Source organism: Panthera tigris, chromosome D1, assembly GCF_018350195.1.
Source record: "Panthera tigris isolate Pti1 chromosome D1, P.tigris_Pti1_mat1.1, whole genome shotgun sequence".
Lineage (NCBI taxonomy): Eukaryota > Metazoa > Chordata > Mammalia > Carnivora > Felidae > Panthera > Panthera tigris.
In genome coordinates this window covers 57,753,356-57,772,335 of record NC_056669.1, presented here as the reverse complement: position 1 = coordinate 57,772,335, position 18,980 = coordinate 57,753,356, and the positions used below count along the sequence as shown (strand labels likewise).

The 18,980-nt window shown below is 38.6% G+C and overlaps 1 protein-coding gene across 7 annotated transcripts in view; it reads right to left on the bottom strand.

The window, feature by feature from the left end:
• The window catches only part of FAM168A (family with sequence similarity 168 member A), a 235,021-nt gene that overhangs the window by 140,611 nt on the left and 75,430 nt on the right, over nucleotides 1-18,980 (bottom strand). Inside the window, exon 1 of one of the 7 annotated variants that reach the window (XM_042957982.1) lies at nucleotides 2,838-3,427. The exons of the other annotated variants lie outside the window; for them this stretch is intronic. The gene's annotated coding sequence lies outside the window, so the exon portion shown is untranslated. Of the gene's footprint in view, nucleotides 1-2,837; nucleotides 3,428-18,980 lie in introns of those variants that run through there. 7 annotated transcript variants of the gene reach the window in all.

Sequence of the window (18,980 nt, the reverse complement as noted above, 5' to 3'; positions counted from 1 at the left end):
GAGTGTGGTTTTGATTTGTATTTCCCTGATAAGGAGCGACGTTGAGCATCTTTTCATGTGCCTGTTGGCCATCCGGATGGCAAGAAGACTACTTTAAAAGATAAAGACTTAAACCTGGAAAAAGGGGAGAAGGCCATTCTAGGAAAAAGGGGCAGCCCAGAGAAGAGAAACAATTTAACATGCCTGAGAAAAGGACATTCATTTCTGTGTTGCCAGAGTACAAAGTGCAAGGCAGGCAGAGGTGAAAGATGTGGGTGCAGAAGTCATCAGACGCAGGTCTCAGAGGACCTAAATACCTGGTCTGTTAGCCAAGCAGCTTCACATTAATCAATCAACAAGGGTACCAGTCCAAAAGAAGTTTATTCCAGGAAAAGACACTGGCCGCGTTGTGGTAAAGATAAGTGAAATCAGGTAGCATAGAAAAGAGTAACCAACCCAGTCTGGGGGCTCATAAAGTTGAGAGAAGGTGCTAAATTTGAGACATGAAGGAAAAATTGAGCTAAGGGCAGCAACATACAAGATGATAGCACACTGTTGATACCTGGGGTCTGATACAAATTCTGCAAATCAGGGAACCAGTCCTTCCTGCAATGCTTCCAAAGAGGCAACCATTCTCATCACCAGAATGTAAGCTCCAGAGACCTCATTTGTCTTGTTCACTGCCATGTTTCCAATACTAAAAATATCAAGCACAAAGAAGCTGCTCTATAAATATTTGTGAAGAAAAAGACATAAGGGTGCTTGCTGTTATATTAAAAAGCAATGGGAATTCACAGTAGCCAAAAGGTAGAAGCAACCGAAGCATTCATTGACAGATAAATGGATAAAAAATAAATGTGGTATATACATACAATGAAAAATTATTCGACTTCAAAAAGGAAGTAAATTCTGACATATACTACAACCTTGACATTATGCTAAGTGAAAAAAACAGTCATAAAAGGACAAATCGCTGTATAATTTCACTCATATTGATGAGGGAAACAAAGGCAAGAGAAATGTAGCTTAAACCTCCTTACAGCTTGCAGCTCACTGATAGATACCTGAAACATGTAGAGCGTGACCTTCCTCAAGAAACTTATGGCTTCCTGAGTGCTTTAATGTTTATATTTATTAAAGACTAAAAGTAACATTATCCTAAGAGCAGTTAGCCTGGCAAGGTCCTGAAAATCTTGCTTCAAAATTCCTTAGAAACTTACTTTAACTCTATCCCCTCTCCCTCCACAAACTTAAAAGTATATTATCAGTCGCTCTTCACAATCCCAGTGCAGCTCTTTCTGCCAACAGGTCTTGTTCCTGTGCTATAATAAAATCACCTTTGTGCACCAAAAACATCTCAAGAATACTTTCTTAGCCATTTGCTCACAAACCCCACTTCAAACTGCATCAATATGAAATTTGAATAGAGTAATCGAATTCATAGTGACAGAAAGTTTAATAGTGGCTGCTAGGGGCTGGAAGGAGAAGGAAATGGAGAGTTACTGTTTAATGATTATAGAGTTTCAGTTGTGCAACATGAAAAACGTTCTGGAGATGGAAGGTGGGATGGTTGCACAACAATGTGAATGTACTTAATGTCACTGAACTACACATTGTAAAATGGTTAAAATGGCAAATTTTATATATATTTTAATTCCAAAACCCAGGGGAGCCTGGGTGGTTCAGTCAGTTAAGCATCCAACTCTTGATTTTGGCTCAGGTCATGATCTCATGGTTTTGTGAGTTTGAGCCCCAGGTCGGGCTCTGCGCTGGCAGTGCAGAGCCTGCTTGGGATTCTCTCTCCCCCTCTTTCTCTGCCCCTCTCCCACTCAGGCTCTGTCTCTCTCAAAATAAATAAATACAAACTTTGAAAAAATAAAATAGGGCACCTGGGTGGCTCAGTCGGTTGAACACCCGACTTCAGCTCAGGTCACGACCTCATGGTTCGTGGGTTCAAGCCCCGTGTCGGGCTCTGTGCTGACAGCTCAGAGCCTGGTGCGTGCTTCAGATTCTGTGTCTCCCTCTCCCTCTCTGCCTCTCTCAAAAATAAACATTAACAAACATTTTTTAGTAAATAAAAATAAAACAAAATAAAATTACAAAACCCACCCAAAAAAATGTTACTTAAAAAGGAAGCAACAGGGAAAACAAAAGAAATGTAAAAAAGGTTAAAGTAGTATAGGAACACCTGGGTGGCTCAGCTGGTTGAGCATCTGACTTTTGATTTTGGTTCTGTTCATGATCTCACAGTTTGTAGGATAGAGCCCTGCATCGGGCTCTGTACTGACAGCAGGGAGCCTGCTTCTCTTTCTCTTTCTCTTTCTCTTTCTCTCTGTCTCTCTCTCTATCTCCGCTCTGGCCCACCCTGCCCCCACCCCCACTCGCACATATGCTCTTTCTCAAAATAAATAAGTAAACATTTAAAAAATATATAAAGCAGTACAAGTATAACTAAAGACTAAGGCCAACCCTTAGGAGTTCAGAGCCAAAGGCAAATAGCAGTGTCTCCTCAATCCCTCCCTTCAACTGTCATTTCCATCCATATCCAATTTAGTAATTTTACATGCATTGAGTACCAATTAAAACAAATACTAAGTGTGGAATCCCCAAGGAGTCACAAACAAGCAAATCCATGGGCAACCTGAGTGACGCAGTATGAAAAACCAGTCTCATTGAATTTACCTTTTGTTTACCTTTGTTGGTAACAGAAAACAAAGGTCATTTACTTGAACACCTAATATATGTGGGGCACTGTGGCTGGAGTTTTATGAACATTATCTCTAATTGTAATGGTAACCTTGAAAGCTAAATGTTAAAATTCTATTTTTATACTGAATTATCTAGGATGAGTTACCTACCTCTCTGTGCTACTACAGGGGCTTAGGCCCCCAACTTGTCCTGCCCTCCAGCTCTGCAGAAGCTTTAAACTGGGAGTACCTAGATTAAGTACCAAATACTTTTCTGGGCAATCCCCAATGGCCAGAGAGGTGGATGCTCTGCATACTGAGCCACTGGAGGAAGAAAAGAGGAGGGGATCAGCTCACCAAAGGTCTTTCAAACCCCAAACAGACCAAGCAGGACAAAAATACAACTTTGTAACAATGTTTCCTCCAGGACGGCAAATGTGCCACTGGCAATACCTAATATATTAGTGCGGCTTAACAAAAGCTTCAATGACTAACAGCCCTCACTCCTTTTCTTCCCCTAGATCAGCCCCAGAAACCATTACCAGGCTCTCATCTCCTTCTAGCCCATTTGCCTCAGGCTCTCACACTCCCATCTGTGCCACCCCCAACACCACCAAGTTCAAGACTAATCTAAGGAAGCTCTTTTCTACTTCCATACACCTTTCAATCCTGCTCATTCCTTTACCTACCTCTGCTAGGTGACATCTACTATCAAGTAAACTAACTGTACAATTTTCACTTTTTTTTAATGTTTATTTATTTTTGATAGAGGGGAGGGAGCATGAGTAGGGGAGGGGCAGAGAGATAGGGAGAGAGAGGATCCGAAGCTAGCTCTGTGCTGAGCCTGATGTGGAGCTCAAACTCATAAACCATGAAATCATGACCTGAGCCAAAGCCAGATGCTCAATTGACTGAGCCACCCAGGCACCCCAGTTCTCAGACACTTCTAAACACATTAAATCACTTACTCCTTGCAACAACTCACAGAGATCAGTATTAGTATTTCCACTCGGCCAAACTGACTCAGTTTAATCTAAATAAATAAGTGCAAAATATCCACCGGAAAGGCCACCTTTCTTTTATCTTTTTTTTTTTTTTTTAAGCCTTTCTTCAAAGCTTCCAATAGCATGGTGTCATGTCTCACTGGCCAGATTTGGGGCATATACCCATTCCTAAATCATTCACTGGCAAGGGGCATGGGATTACCATGACAACTGACTTAAACTAATTCCCTGGGGTGGAATGGAACCTGGCAAACACACAACAACCACAGTGCCCATCACCTCTAGAACACAAACAGGAAATAATGAGAGAAGCAGATTGCCTTCATACTCCTTAGTATATTTCCTTCATGTCACAGTGACCCCAAAGACTCTGAGTAAGAACTATTGGCCTGGGGAAGAGGGAAAGAAGCACTCTATAGAGTTCAGAGTCTGTGGAGAGCATTCTGGAAGAGAATCTAGAGACCTTAGTTTTAGTAATAGTAGTATGCTAATTCTAAACCTAAGCCTGCCATGCAGGCCTTGCTAAGAGACTGCCTCTCCCTAGCCTTCAGTTTCCCTCTCAGGATTAAGAGACCACTTAGATCAGTGTTTTCAAACTGGTCTTCAGAGAGCTAAGGGTTATGAAAAGGTGTCCAGGACCAGAAGTAAAAAGAAGGGGGATACAAAGGAGTAGTGTCATAAGCCCCACTCCAACCAGAGCAGCTTTCCTTTGATCTCCTCATGTAACATTTGGTAGAAAGAGTTCTAGCACTTTAAAAATTTTTTTATCCACTACACTAGATGATCAATAATATCCTTTACAGATTAGCATTCTATTTCTCAATGAAACACATACAGCTGAACAATCCCCCAATAATCACTTTATAGTTCACTAAAGTTATGAATGACCTTCACATTGATGACTCCAACAGAAATCATCTTTATTTTTATCTGATCTCTCAGCATCATTTAGCATTGTTGTTCATCTCCTCCTTATTGAATCCCTTGGCTTTTGAACATTACATTCTCCTAGATTTCTCCCTGTCTCTATGTCCGCCCCTTCTCTGCTCTCCAAGGTTATCCTCTTCTGCTCAGTGATGAAATGTTTAAGACTGTACCATTCCCTTTTCTTTTCTCCCTCTGTTCTCCCTCCCTAGACAATCTAATCCATGTCCATGACTTTATTTACTATCTAAATGCCAAAAACATAATCAATGTTTCTCTAGACTGTTACCTTTCTCTAAGTTCCAGTTATGCTTATTTGACTATTCAATATCATCCTTTGGATGTCTTAAGTCACCTTAAATTCAACATGTCCAAAACTGAATTCATAATATTCTATCCCAAACTGGTCCTTTCCAGTGTCCCCATTTTAGCTAAAGACACCACCATCTACCTCGGAGTTATTAAGCCAACAACTTGGAAACATTCTCATCACTTCCTTCTCCTTTATCCCCAATATAATTTATCACACAGATCTATAAATTTCACCTACTACATCTCTCTTGCATTCCCCATTTCTACCTATCATCCTCTTCATCCAACCTACCATCTTGTGTCTCACATGGACCACATCTGTGCAAGAGCAGCCTTCCATTGACTGGTACTACTCTATAATCATTTTGGCAGTGGATTCTTGGATATTACACCAAAAGCATGAGCAACAAAAGAAAAAAATAAATTGGAATAAACTGGACTTCATCAAAATTTAAAATTTTGCATATCAAAGACATTATCCAGAAAGTGAAAAGACAACCTACAGAATAAGAGAAAATATTTGGAAATCATATATGTAACAAAGCTCTGATATCCATACTATGGAAAGAATTCTCATCATTCAACAACCAAAAGGCAAAAGCCTAACTGAAAACTAGGCAAAGGGGGCGCCTGTGTGGCTCAGTTGGTTGAGTGTCTGACTCTTCATTTCAGCTCAGGTCATGACCCCAGGGTTGTGGTATCGAGCCCCACGCTCAGCATTGGGACTGCTTTAGATTCTCTCTCTCCATCTGCCCCTCACCCCAACTCACACATGTATACACACTTTCCCTCTCTTTCGAAAGAAAGAAAGAAAGAAAGAAAGAAAGAAAGAAAGAAAGAAAGAAAGAAAGAAAGAAAGAAAAGTTTTTTAATTAAAATGGGCAAAGGATTGAATATTTTTCCAAAGATATACAAATGACCAATAAGCACATGAAAAGATGCTTAACGTTTGTCCTTAGAGAAATGCAAATCAGAGCTATAATAAAATACCATATTATACCCACTAAAATGGCCATTTTGGAGGGGGGAAAAAAGGAAGACATAACAAGGAATGTTGGGAATGATGTGAAAAAATTTGAACCCTCATACATTGCTGGTGGGAATGTAAAGTGGCACAGCTGTTATGGAAAACAGCTTGGCAGTTCTTCAACAACTTACACAATTATTGTATGACCCAGCGAGTCCACTCTTAGGTATAGATCCAAAAGAAATGAAAGGAGGTACTCAGATAATACATGTGCCCACATGTTCATATAAGTATTATTCACAATGAACAAAAGGCAGAAACAATCCAAATGTCCACCATCACATGAATAAACAAATTGTGATATACAAATACAGTGTAATATTCAGCTATAAAAAGGAATGAAGTACTGATACATATGACAATATGGATGAACCTCAAAAACATTATTCTAGGGGCGCCTGGGTGGCTCAATTGGTTGAGCATCCAACTCTTGATTTTGGCTCAGGTGATCCCAGGGTCGTGGGATCAAGTGCCACATCAGGCTCTGCACTGAGCATGGAGCCTGCTTAAGATTCTTTCTCTCTCCCCCTCTGCACCTCTGCACACACACATGCTCTAAAATAAAAAAAAATAAAAATAAAAAATCATTCTAAGTGAAAGAAACCAGACACAAAAGTCCACATACTGTATGATTTTATTTATATGAAAATATCCAGAACAGGTAAATACAATGAGACAGAAGTAGACTGAGGCTGACACTGGATGAGGGTAGGGAGGAACAGAGAATGACCACTTTACATATAGGGTTTCCTTTTGGGGTAATGGAAATGTTTTGGAACTAGATAGAGGTGGTTGCACAACAATGTAAATGTACTAAATATCACTGGATTTTCACTCTAAAATGGTTAATTTCATGTTATGTGAATTTCACCTGAATCAGTCAATCAATTGGATAAGAGAACTCTCTCATAAGTCCACCCCCAAAATTCAGTTATTGTCTTTTCTTCTCATGACCCAAGTTGTAACACCAGATAGTGTATTTCTTGATTCTCATCAGGAAAGAAAACAAGAGCTCCAGGGAGTTGTTTTCACAAATGAAAAGAACATAAACAAAATCCTCAATAGCCCTACTACAACATTAAATAAGTCCAAGTGGCTAGGTCTCACTTCAGGAAAGCCCAATGAAAGCACTTTTCCTAAGACACCTGTTGCTGGGATTCAGGATACATGTATAGAGACAAAGAGAACACTTATTTGAAAACCAAAAAAATGATAATAATAATAATGCAATGGATACAAACAGCAAGTGTGGAAGGCTATCAACCTGCCATGTGCTAAAAACAAATGTAGCTTAGGGGCGCCTGGGCAGTTCAGTCAGTTAAGCATTTGGCTCTTCATTTCAGCTCAGGTCATGATCTCCCGGTTTGTGGGTTCAAGCCCTGCGTCAGGCTCTGTGCTGACAGAGCAGGGCCTGCTTGGGATTCTCTCTCTCTCCCTCTCTCTCTGCCCCTCCCCTGCTTGCACTCTATCAAAATATATAAACATTAAAAAAATGTAGCTTAATCAAAGAAAAACTGAAAGAAGTATGTATTTATTAAAATGGCCAAAATAAAATAGAGTGATAATACTAAAAACACTGGCAAGGATGCAGAGGAACTGGATTTCTTATACATTGATGGTAAGAATGTAAAATGGTACAGCCACCCTAGAAAAATAGTTTGGCAATTTCTTACACAACTAAAATGGACTTCCTATATAACCTAGCAATTGCACTGTTGGGCATTTATCCCAAAGAAATAAAAACACAAAAACCTGTACACAAATGCTCATAAGGACTTTCTTTGTAATAGCAAAAACCTGGAAGCAACCCAAATGTCTTCAAGAGAAGAATGGTTAAATAAACTCTGGTACATCCACATGATGGACTTCTATTCAGCAACAAAAGAGAAAATAAAGATAGATACAATAATCCAGATAAATCTCAAGGGCATTATGTATGGTGAAGTCAATCTCAAAAGGTTATATCCTATATGACTCCACTTATTTATCACTCAAAATGACAAAAGTATACAGATGGAGAACAGATTAGTACCTGCCAGGGGACAATGATAAGAATAGGCTGAGGGAGAAAGGGAAGTAAATGCGCAAATATAAAGGGGACAATACGAGTGAGTTTCTCTGTAGTGAAGGAACCACCTCTGTATCTTCATTGTTGTGGTAGCTGTACAAATCTAAACATGGTATAAAATTGCACAGAGCTCTATACAAACACATACACACACACACACACACACAAATACATGTAAAAAATAGTGAAAAATGAATGAAAAAGGTTTGTAATCTAGTTAACATATTGTACCAAGATCAATTACCTGGTTTTGATATTGTTACACTATATAAGATGTGACCATTGAGGAAAGTTGGAAGAAGGACACACAGGACTTTGTGTCTATTTGTGCAATTTCCTGTGAGTCTATAATTATTTCATAATAAAAAAATGGTTTTTTTTAAAGCAATACAATTGAACAAACATTAACTGAATATCTGTAACATGTCAGGTTCTGTGTACGGTGTTACATTCTGTAACAAAATGTTATTCATCAAAAAATTATATAGTACAGGGGCACCCGGGTGACTCAGTCAGTTAAACCTTCAACTCTTGATTTAGACTCAGGTCATGATCTCTTGGTTTGTGGGATCAAGCCCTGTGTTGTGAGTGCAGAGCCTGCTTGGGATTCTCTCTCTCCCTCTTTCTCTGCCCCTCCCCACACCCTCTCTCTCTCAAAAAATAAAATAAAATAAGTAAACACTTTTAAAAAATTACACAGTACAATGTTGTCTAAAACAAATTTTTTTTAAATTTTGATAGCCATAACTTTACACTAAATTTTTTTTAATTTTTTTAAATGTTTATTTATTTTGAGAGAAAGAGAAAGTCAGAAGAGCGTGAGCGGAGGAGGGGCAGACAGAGAGAGACACAGAATTGGAAGCGGCCTCCAGGCTCTGGGCTGTCAGCACAGAGCCCGATGTGGGGCTCGAACTCACGAACCATGAGATCATGACCTGAGGCGAAGTCGGACGCTCAACCAACTGAGGCACCCAGGTGCCCCCTGACTTATCCACTTTAAAAATTAAAACACTTTTTGCTGAAACTAATATATTTACTATTTTCTCTAATACAGCAACTATTACAACATTAATTTACTATTAACATACTTAAGAAATACATTATTACTACTGTATGCCAAAGCACATTTTTTATACCATTAACAAATATATCAGGAGCTCAGAAACACATCACTAGCTCTCCTTTTTCAAACAAAAAAGGCCTGGAAGGTGCAGAAACATGTGAGCTGGAGAGAAAAAAAAAAAAAAAAAAAGTTGTTTAAACTGAAAGAGTAACTACATTTGAACATATACTGGGATAGGAGGAAAAAGTAGCTTCTTGGGAGTATATCTATCCTAAGAAATGGGACTGAACCAGAGCACAAAGGTGGCCCATGGCAGAAGATATAACTGGTATAAAAAAATGAGAAGTGTCTTGAGTCCCGAGGAGAGGCAAGAGGATAAAATCTAACAATGCCAACAGTGTTTGGATGGTCTGGGATCCTACCTTAAGCCCCCATACCAGCCAAACAGATCTACCTGCTGGACTTCCAATGTATCTGTTGCTCTGCCGGGAAGTCTTTCCTGGTTACGCAAGCTAAAAGTGGTCTCTGAACTCCGACTATCACAAAAGTATAAATTAAGTACCACCTCTAGGAACTTACTCTATACTACTACAAACTGTAGTTTATAGTACATTTTAATCCATCTCCCACATGAGTAGGACCTTACAAAAATGCAATGCATTAACATGGAATAAAATATGTAAATCAAGAGCATTTGGTTCAGGTTTCATGCCAATATGGCTACGTCCATGCTATTCCCTATGCCTGAATGATGAACCCGTAAATGTTAAACTGCTTTCCCAGAGGAAATGTCTTATTTTCTCCTTGTAAGTCACCTTTCTTTCCTAGTCTTCCAGCAAATTCGGAGGTAAACTTGTAACTCACCTACAGCAAGTGGCAAGACCCATATATTATTCTACTTTCATTAGTACTGAATAATTTTCCTTTTTATAGTATTTTACTAAGTTACTATTATAAACTACCCTAAATTCTTTGTGGAATAAATACACTAAAGACCACACAAATTGGTAAACCCTACTATATCCTTATAAATGTATTAAAATTATGGCATACAGGACTCAAAATGGCATAGCCATTCACTTAAAAAAAATCCATAAACCAAGATCCTTATCAGGCCTCCTCCCATTAACTGAAATGGCTTTATTTTTATATCTGCATCATTTAACTAAGGGGCAAAAAGTGACACTTCACTCACTTTGGACAATAAAAAAAACTTTTGGATAATTTAAGTATCCCCTTACCCTATATGATTCTTGTTCTTGAGGTATAATGCTGCAATCTTAGGAAGGATTGTGATTCAAAGCATTATAGGGGAATATTTACAGCTATATACCTTCTTTTTTTTTTTTTTTAAGATTTTATTTTTAAATAATCTTGACACCCAACATGGCGCCCAAACTTAAAACCTTCAGATGAAGAGTTGCATGACCAGGGCACCTGAGTGGCTCAGTCAGTTGGGCATCCGACTCTTAATCTCAGCTCAGGTCTTGACCTCAGGGTCATGGGTTCAGGCCCCACATTAGGCTCCAGACTGGGAATGAAGCCTACTTTTTCAAATAAAAAAAGGCGCCAGTCAGGCGCCTCAATTCATCTCTCTGACCCTTATCATAGACGGGAATAATACTTAACCCTGATGGGCTCCTTTGGAGATTATAAAAGACAATAAATGCAAATCATCAAGCAGGTCCTCAGTAACTTGTATCATTTGATTCAGACTTCAGTCCACAATCCAGATTTCCTGCTTCAAGGTGAAAGTGTTTTCCATTATAGAATGAAGTCTACAATGTTAGTTAGACTTTTTCCATTTGATTTCTTGCTTAATCTGGTTTCGAACTTTAAATCTCAATAAAGAACTAAAGATCACCTATTAATAGGGTAGTTCTGCTGAACATGGACAAAACATTCCCTGGGCACCAATGAAGCTTATTTAGCAAGGAAATAACTCACTAGGGACCCAGGGAGGGAGCATTTACTAAACTATTCAATGGGATATCACTATATTATACACTACCCTTGTGACCAGAATTTCTAATACCACTACTCTCCGTATCCTTTATTATTTAATACTGACATGATTGATTGGTGAAATCAACGAAACTGTGCAAAGACAAAATGTGCAGGTGGCCTTTCAAGCAATTCCAGACTGACGCTTCATCCCTATCAGGTATTTCATTTCTCTCATTTCATCTCTCTTATTCACCTATGCCAAGCCAGTCAAACATTCCTAGTATATGCTCTGGAAGGCTCAATCACTCTATTTTCCATCATAAAACAACTGACAAGGTCAGCTCTCTTACCTGTTAACTGAAAACCTAACCGCTGAAGACAACACTACTTACATAATAGCTATCTAACAGGTAGTACTATTAGCTAAGTGTGGTTTAGAGATAATTTATGTAGAATGCCTACACAATGTGCAGCCTAAAGAAAGTATACAGTAAATGGTAGCTGCTATTGTCATCATTAATAACTATTCATGAATGTCCACTATTCTACCAATGTTGTGCTGAGCACTAGGGGGAAACAATAGGTCTGAATGCAGTCTCACTCTTAGAGAGTATACAATCTAGTTGAGAGAAAACAAGGTAACTGTTATATAAAATTTTATAATTAAATGGTGAATTGTGTGCCATAAATAAAGTGCTGGAGGAGACTAGAAAGCTTTTCCTTCCATTAACTCACAAAAACTCTAAGGCAGAACAGAAATTATTATTCTCATTTTATAGAAAAAGAAACTGAGACCAAGAAAGAAAAACAATCGTGTAAATGTTCATAGAGACCAATCACTTATGCATTTAACAAATTCTAGGCCATGCACTATGCTAGGGGCAGAAGAGAAACATATCAGTTAGGACTCTTTCCATTGCAGATGACAGAAAACTTACTCCAAACTAGTTTAAATGAAAAGTTTATTGGTTCAATTAACTGAAGCCCAGCATTATGGAAGACTAGGGAGGATCCTCGATTCAGAACTCAAAGTCACCATCTCCATCTCTTTAGCCTCCCTTCCTTGGTGTCGGTTTTATCACAAGCCAGACTCTCCTCTTATAGTGGCAAAATAGCTTAACAGCTACTAGTGCTTCTAGAAACTAATATCCTTCTATTCCAACAAGACTGGGAGAGGGTCTTTTGTAGTGGCTCCCACAAGTGTCCTAAAAAACCCAGTTCAGACCAGCTTAGAACATATATTCATCCTAAACCAATCGCTGTGGCCAGAGGAATGTCATGTAGTAGTTAGCTTGGGCCTGGCTCAGATACACCAGAGCTAAGAAGTTCCTACCCAAACCACACAGGGCAAAACAGGGAGGAAGTGTGGTTCCTAAAGTCAACATCTGAGGTCATTACCAAGATAAGGGGGAAGGTAAGGAAGCAAACTACAAATGCCCACTACAAGGAACCCTGTGACTGTGCTCATGGAATATAGAGTTTAGGGCAATGATTTGCAAGCACAGATGTCTGGTTTTAAAGAGTTAAAGTTATGGTTCTAGTGAGAAATAAATATAATTGCAGTACAACGTGATAAGTACCACAGTGGATATGTGAACAAAATGTCACAGCATTCAGAAACAAAAAGGCGCTAAGGCCACTTAGGGTACTCAGGGAAGCCTTCATAGAGGTGATGTATTGACCGACCTCAGCCCTAAAGAGAACATGGCAGGAAACAAATCACCCAGCTACAACAGTAGAACCAAGATTTCCTGATCCCCCTCGGGAATCTTCCCACCACTAGGTCCTAATGGTATGAGAGGAAGATGGTAGTGGGGTACCAATGGGGGTGACTGCCACAGAAGCTCATTTAAACCAGCTACTGTAACTGCTCAGTATTTAAACACACTGAAAAGGCCCTGTCTGCACAAGCAGCAAAACCACAAAGACCCTGCCAACCCTACTGAAAGACGTTCAGTTAGATGCAGTCATGACCCAAACCCAGAGCTAGACAGTCTGTCATTTCCCAGCACTTTAGCTTTGCCACCTCCTACCATGCCGCCTCTTTTCCACTGCATGTGTAAGGATCGAAAGTTCAAAGACAGAAGTACCAAACACACTAAGCTGAGGCCACATTATCATATGACAAAACAAGATAAAAGCCCCATAAAACTGACATCTCCACACATACAGTTTATGTTTATTGAGACAGCATGATGGACCAGAAAGGAGGCAGGGTTTGGGATCTGCTTCGATCTCCATCACTTACTAATTGTGTAATCTTGGGGCAAGCCACTTTTCTGACCCTCGGTTTCCTCACCTGTCAAACGGGAAATATGAGTGTACCATCTCCCTTCATGGAGCTATCATAGGAAAAAAAATATATAAAGCAAGGGAAAGCACTTGGTCAATTGAAAAGCACTGTGTAAATGTCGGTTATTATGTTCTTTAATTCTTTGTGGAAAATGTTTCAAAGTCTTATATAACTCTTACTTTTATAAAGAGCAAAAGCCTCAATGCTTCAAAACATAGGGCCTCAGGGGCACCCAATTGGTTCAGTGGGTGGTGCATGTGACTCGATCTCCAGGCTATAAGTTTGAGCCCCATGATGGGTGTAGAGATTAAAAATAAAATCGTACCAAAAAATTTTTTTTAATTAAAACAAAAAAGTTTAAACAAAACATATGAACTTGAAAAAGACAAAACTGTTTCCAGGGAAGGCTTATAAAAACAATGCCACACTAAACATTGGTGATTTGTTTTAAGAGCTGGTATGCAATTAAGAGGATTCCACTGTTTCACCAGGCTCTTGTGGCATCCAATTAAGTAATAATATGAGGGAGAAGCTCTTAATTACGGAGGAAAACTTCCACAAGCCAGTGACAGGTGTGCAGGGCTCAAGCTGAGATCAAAATAGTTGACTACAGCATTAATCCCCACTTTCCTTTTTCCAAAGATACTTAGTTTGCATGCAATTAGTTGAAAAGTAAACCAGACCAAATGACTGCCATACTTCAAGCTTTATTGCCCTTTATCACATTAACATCCACCGAGTTTTAAAGGATTAACACCAAAACAGATGGTTTAAATCCACAATAAGGGAGTTTCAGTGATCAGAAATGATAATGACCAAGCTAAATTTACACTCATCACTGAGATGTCACCAAGTTTCCCTAAATTGTACCTATTGTAAATTGAAGCTATTCCTTTTTCATTTTCATGTACTTTGTAAATAACCTACAGAACAAAACCATCTTTAAGGGGGTACATTTTTTTTTCTAGTTTGCCTACCTTTTCTCCAAAATGAATAGTAAACCTCTTTTGTCCCTTGATTTGATCAATAAAAGCTAAAGTCAAACATCCAACATTTATTTTGCACATTACACAGAAAGCTTTTAACAGCACCTGCATAAAAGCCAAATTAAGCACATGCCCAAAATCCAAACAGAAAAATAATTTTCTCACAACTTTGATTATTCCAAGGTCCAAGTGTGACCTTTCAAAGAGATCGACTCTTACAAATTAAACCATTTATGTAAATTCTCAACACATGACAGGGTGATGAGGCTACCACAAAAGCACCCATTTGTTGAAACAGCCCTTTTCTAGCAGGGTTACTCTTGACTGCCAAAGAAAAGAGTTCCCTGAAGGTCAGATCTCCAAATGTGGTGTTGGGAAACAACTCCCGAGAAATACGTACACACATTGAATGAGTCATTATGATCAGAAAAACACAGGATTTGGATTCAAGTACCAGTCTGTCACATACCCCATTCATTCAAACAATTATTGAGTAGCTGCTCTCAACCAGTCAGAATATTGAGTGCTGATGGTATAAGAAGACAAATTATAAATTAGTACAATAAAGCATTACAGTAAGTTTTATGACAGGCATCAACGAGGGAGAAGCATGAAGAGAAAACAGTCAATTCCACCTAGAAAAGAGAGGAACAGCTTTATAGAGGAAGTGATGTTGGTACTAGAATTTTAAAAATAAAACTAGGCTGTGTTTGCCAAGTTGAGAAAAGAAGAAGGACCATTTGAGCAGAACAAACAGAATGAGTAAAGCTTTGGCAATATAACAGTATATGGTAAACCCTGGGAAGGCCAAGTGGTTTGGCAGAGTGAGGCTGAGAGGAGGGAGGTCACTGAAGGTGACCCTGACAGTAGAGTAAAAAATAGACACTACTATCTGGGCAAGAGATGCTAAAAGTCTGAACTGAGGAAACAGCTTTGGAAATGGAGAGAAAGGTATAAATTTGAGAAATGTAAAGGTGATACTACCCACAAAGCTTAGTGTAGATATGGGAAGTATAGGAAGATAAGGAAATCCAAAATTTCTAGTTTGGGTGACTGAATGGCGATGTCATTCACTAAGATAAACACAAGGGAAGAGCGTTTGGGTGCGAAGGCAGTTAAGTCCAGTTTTAAGCCAATCATGTGATTTTAAGCCCATCACTTTAATACTTCAAAATCAGTTTCCCAATTAACAAAATGGTTATAATATGAAATACCTGAAAGGCTGTGGTGAGGATTAAATAGAATAATGGATGGGGAAAGGGCACAATTATTATTACCTTCTACTTTGACTCTGTGGAAGAGACTGCTAATAGTATCCATCTTTTCTTTCTTGCTAAAAGCAAGACACTCCCTTACCTCCACTTTATGCCAAGATTTAGTTGAGGCATGCAACTAAATGGAAACTAAATGGAAACATTTCTCAATGTTACTTACAACTGGGTATACCATGCTTCTAAGTACAATGAATGAGATGCCAGTAGAAGTGATGTATGCAACTTCCAGCTCTTTTTGAAAGGCAACTATGTGCCCTCTTTTCTCTCTTCTCATGAGCTAGAAGGTAGAAGTGCTAACAAGCTGTCTTAAGCTTGCCCTCTGATGAAGACATCATCTTGGAAGTACAACAAGATAAAAGTATTCTGGGGTGCCCGGCTGGCTCAGTCAGTAGAGCACACAACTCTTGGTCTCAGGGTTGCAAGTTCAAGCCCCACATTGAGTGTAGAGATTACTTAAAAATAAATCTTTAAAAAAATAACTTAAAAAAAATAGATAAAAGTATTCTGGATCCCTGGATGATTTCATGGAGAAGAACTTCTGCCCTTCCTGGTCATAACAGACCTATTTCTTAACTATTATATAAGAGGTAAACGTCTATCTTGTTTGACCCACTCAATATTTGAGTCTGTTTCAGCAACTACCCTGTACTCTATATACCCTCCTGAGCTTGTAAAACTTATAAGAAAACTATGCAAGACAAATTTCAAGGCCCTAAAAATCTACTTAGGTATCTACTTACCTTCAACACTGGAAAGAGGAACATACCTGAGTACATATGCATATGTGCACTCATGACATAAAGTGAGAAAAGAGTTGATGTATGCCAAGTGACAGAGCAATACCAGGCCTGTAGCCAACTAATCAAGACTGACAAGTCTAGTTTTTGATCTCATACAGTTTCTACATTAAAACAACTCTTAAAAAAATCCAGTAATATGTAGATTACTATCTGACACTCAGATCTACAATCTGGAACGATGGAGTCAATTATGACATTCCTAGGTGAGGGTTAACTTAAATGAACATAACAACCACATCAGACAAAAATAAGAAGAGAGACTTAGGAATTCTCAAACATTCTGAACTACAATCATACCTAAAAATAATTCAGGGCAATGTACCTGGGAAACCAAGTAGCTAGGCTATGACATGACTATTTGAATGTGATATTGCCTAGAAGCTAAATGAAACAAAACCGGTTTCTTCCCAAGGACCTGGAAGGAGGCTATTCATGGAACTAGTTCCTTGATCTGTTTGTTACTATTAGGATGTTCATATCAAAAGCCACACTATTTATTTGCAGGACACATGAGCCCAAACACTTTATTTAGCTTGTAACTGTGGCCATGTGACATCACCTTTAGGGCAATATCTGACTTCAAAACTGCCAAAGTAAGAAAACAGCTTTCAAAGGAAAAAGAGCGTGCTGTGCAAAAGTACAGAAACCTAGGTTCTAGCTAGCCTCATGTTGTCCGCTGTCAAACTATATGACCTTAAACCAATCAACTGACTTCCCTGGGCTTCCAGTTCCTTATCTATAATATAGGAGAGCGGGAGAGTGAGCAGATGATGATCTCTTCCAGCCCTAGGAAGTTCCGGAGTTTTTAAATCTTCTAATGATATACTACTGAGTTAGCCTACTATTATTTGAATGTCTATATTTCAAGGTAAAAAAAGAGAAGTCACAATATAGCATCACTTCAATTTATTTAAGATGCAAACTTAAAAAAAATATACTGGAAAACTAATTTGCCACTGTCACATCCTCTTCATAGAAATACAAGAGAAAAGAAAAAAAAAAAAAAAAAACCTGACAAGGCAATCAAGGGTCCAGCACAATTAAGTTCACACAACATCAGAAAAATTGCTTCTTTAAGGATTTACAAATGCGTAACTGGAATCTCTCTCTCATGTGAAAACTTTATTATAGACAGGTAACTTATACTGGTTCAACTATATTAAATGCCACTATAATTAGTGTTACTGTAATTCTCAAACAGAATCAAATAGTGACCAAGAATGAACCAATCAGGAGAAAGCATAAGATAAATAAGTAGCAATTTTAGCATCATCACTCTTTAATAATACTGTGAATTAGCATAAACTGTTGCAATCATGCATTCAGCAACCTTTACAGAAAATATGTTCTGTGCCAGCTACTAGGAAAACAAAGGCCTTCTCTCTCTCTCGTCTCTCTCTCCCCTCCCTCCGTGTCTCTCTCTCTCTCTCTCTCTCTCTCTCTCTCTCTCTCCTCTCTTTCACACACTCACACACACACACACACACACACACACACACACACACACACACACACACAGAATTGTCTAGGTCAGAATTGTCTATGTCTATGTCTATCCAGAATTGTCAAGGAACTCTTACAGTCTATCTACCAGGGAATTTTGCTCCTTGGATTTAAAAAAGAAAAGCACACAGAAAGATTTTTTTTTTTTTAAGGCTGCCTTTTATCTTCAGTGAGTCTAGGTAAAGGAATCTATTTTCCCTATCTAAAAGATTACTGTGCATTCCTAAGAAAACAGATGTGTAGCTATAACCAACAGCAACAGAATGATTGAGGGGAAAAAAATATAGGAGTTGGGAGTCAGGAGACATGGGATCTGGAGTCCAGATTCTGACACTCAACAAATGTATGACCTATATTAACTGATTCACTTCACTTTTCCCTACCTATAAAATGGATGCAGCATCATACACACTTCACAGAGTTTTAAGGCTCAAATAAGATAGAGAATATATTTTACATATACCCATATATCCTTACAAGCTGTTTCTGAGAAAATATAGTACAGGGGTTAAGTATGTAGCCTCTGAAGTCAGACTGCTTGACTTCTAATCACAGATGCATCCCTTTGTCAGTTGTGAGACTGAGTAAATTACTTGAGTCTTAGTTTTCCCTTCAATAAAATGGGGATAATGAGGATTAAAAAAATATTGCACTTGGCACAATGCCCGACATACATACAGCACAGTGTTAGCTACCATCATCATCATTATTAGATCTGTGGACACAGTGAACACAAGATGAAGAAATACATGGTCCTGCCCGAAAAGAGCTACCAGTTTAGTGCAAGAAACAGGTAAGTAAAAAGAAAAATATTAAATAACAGAAACTACAAACTATGCAAATATCAGTTGACATTATATGAAGTTAATATGATAAAGCAAATCACACTGGTTCTGAGTGTGGGGGGGCCTATGGAGATCCATCTCCTGCCTAATCACTGCAACATCTTCATACTAGCAGACAAACAGGACAGAAGAAAGAAGTCTAAATGTGTTATAATCAAATAAAATGGAGACTTTGAAACTATCCTACACAACAAATAGTCTATCCCAATACCCAACAAAAAAGGCAATGCTCCAGACAACATAACGCAATCATTTGTAGCAAAGAAAA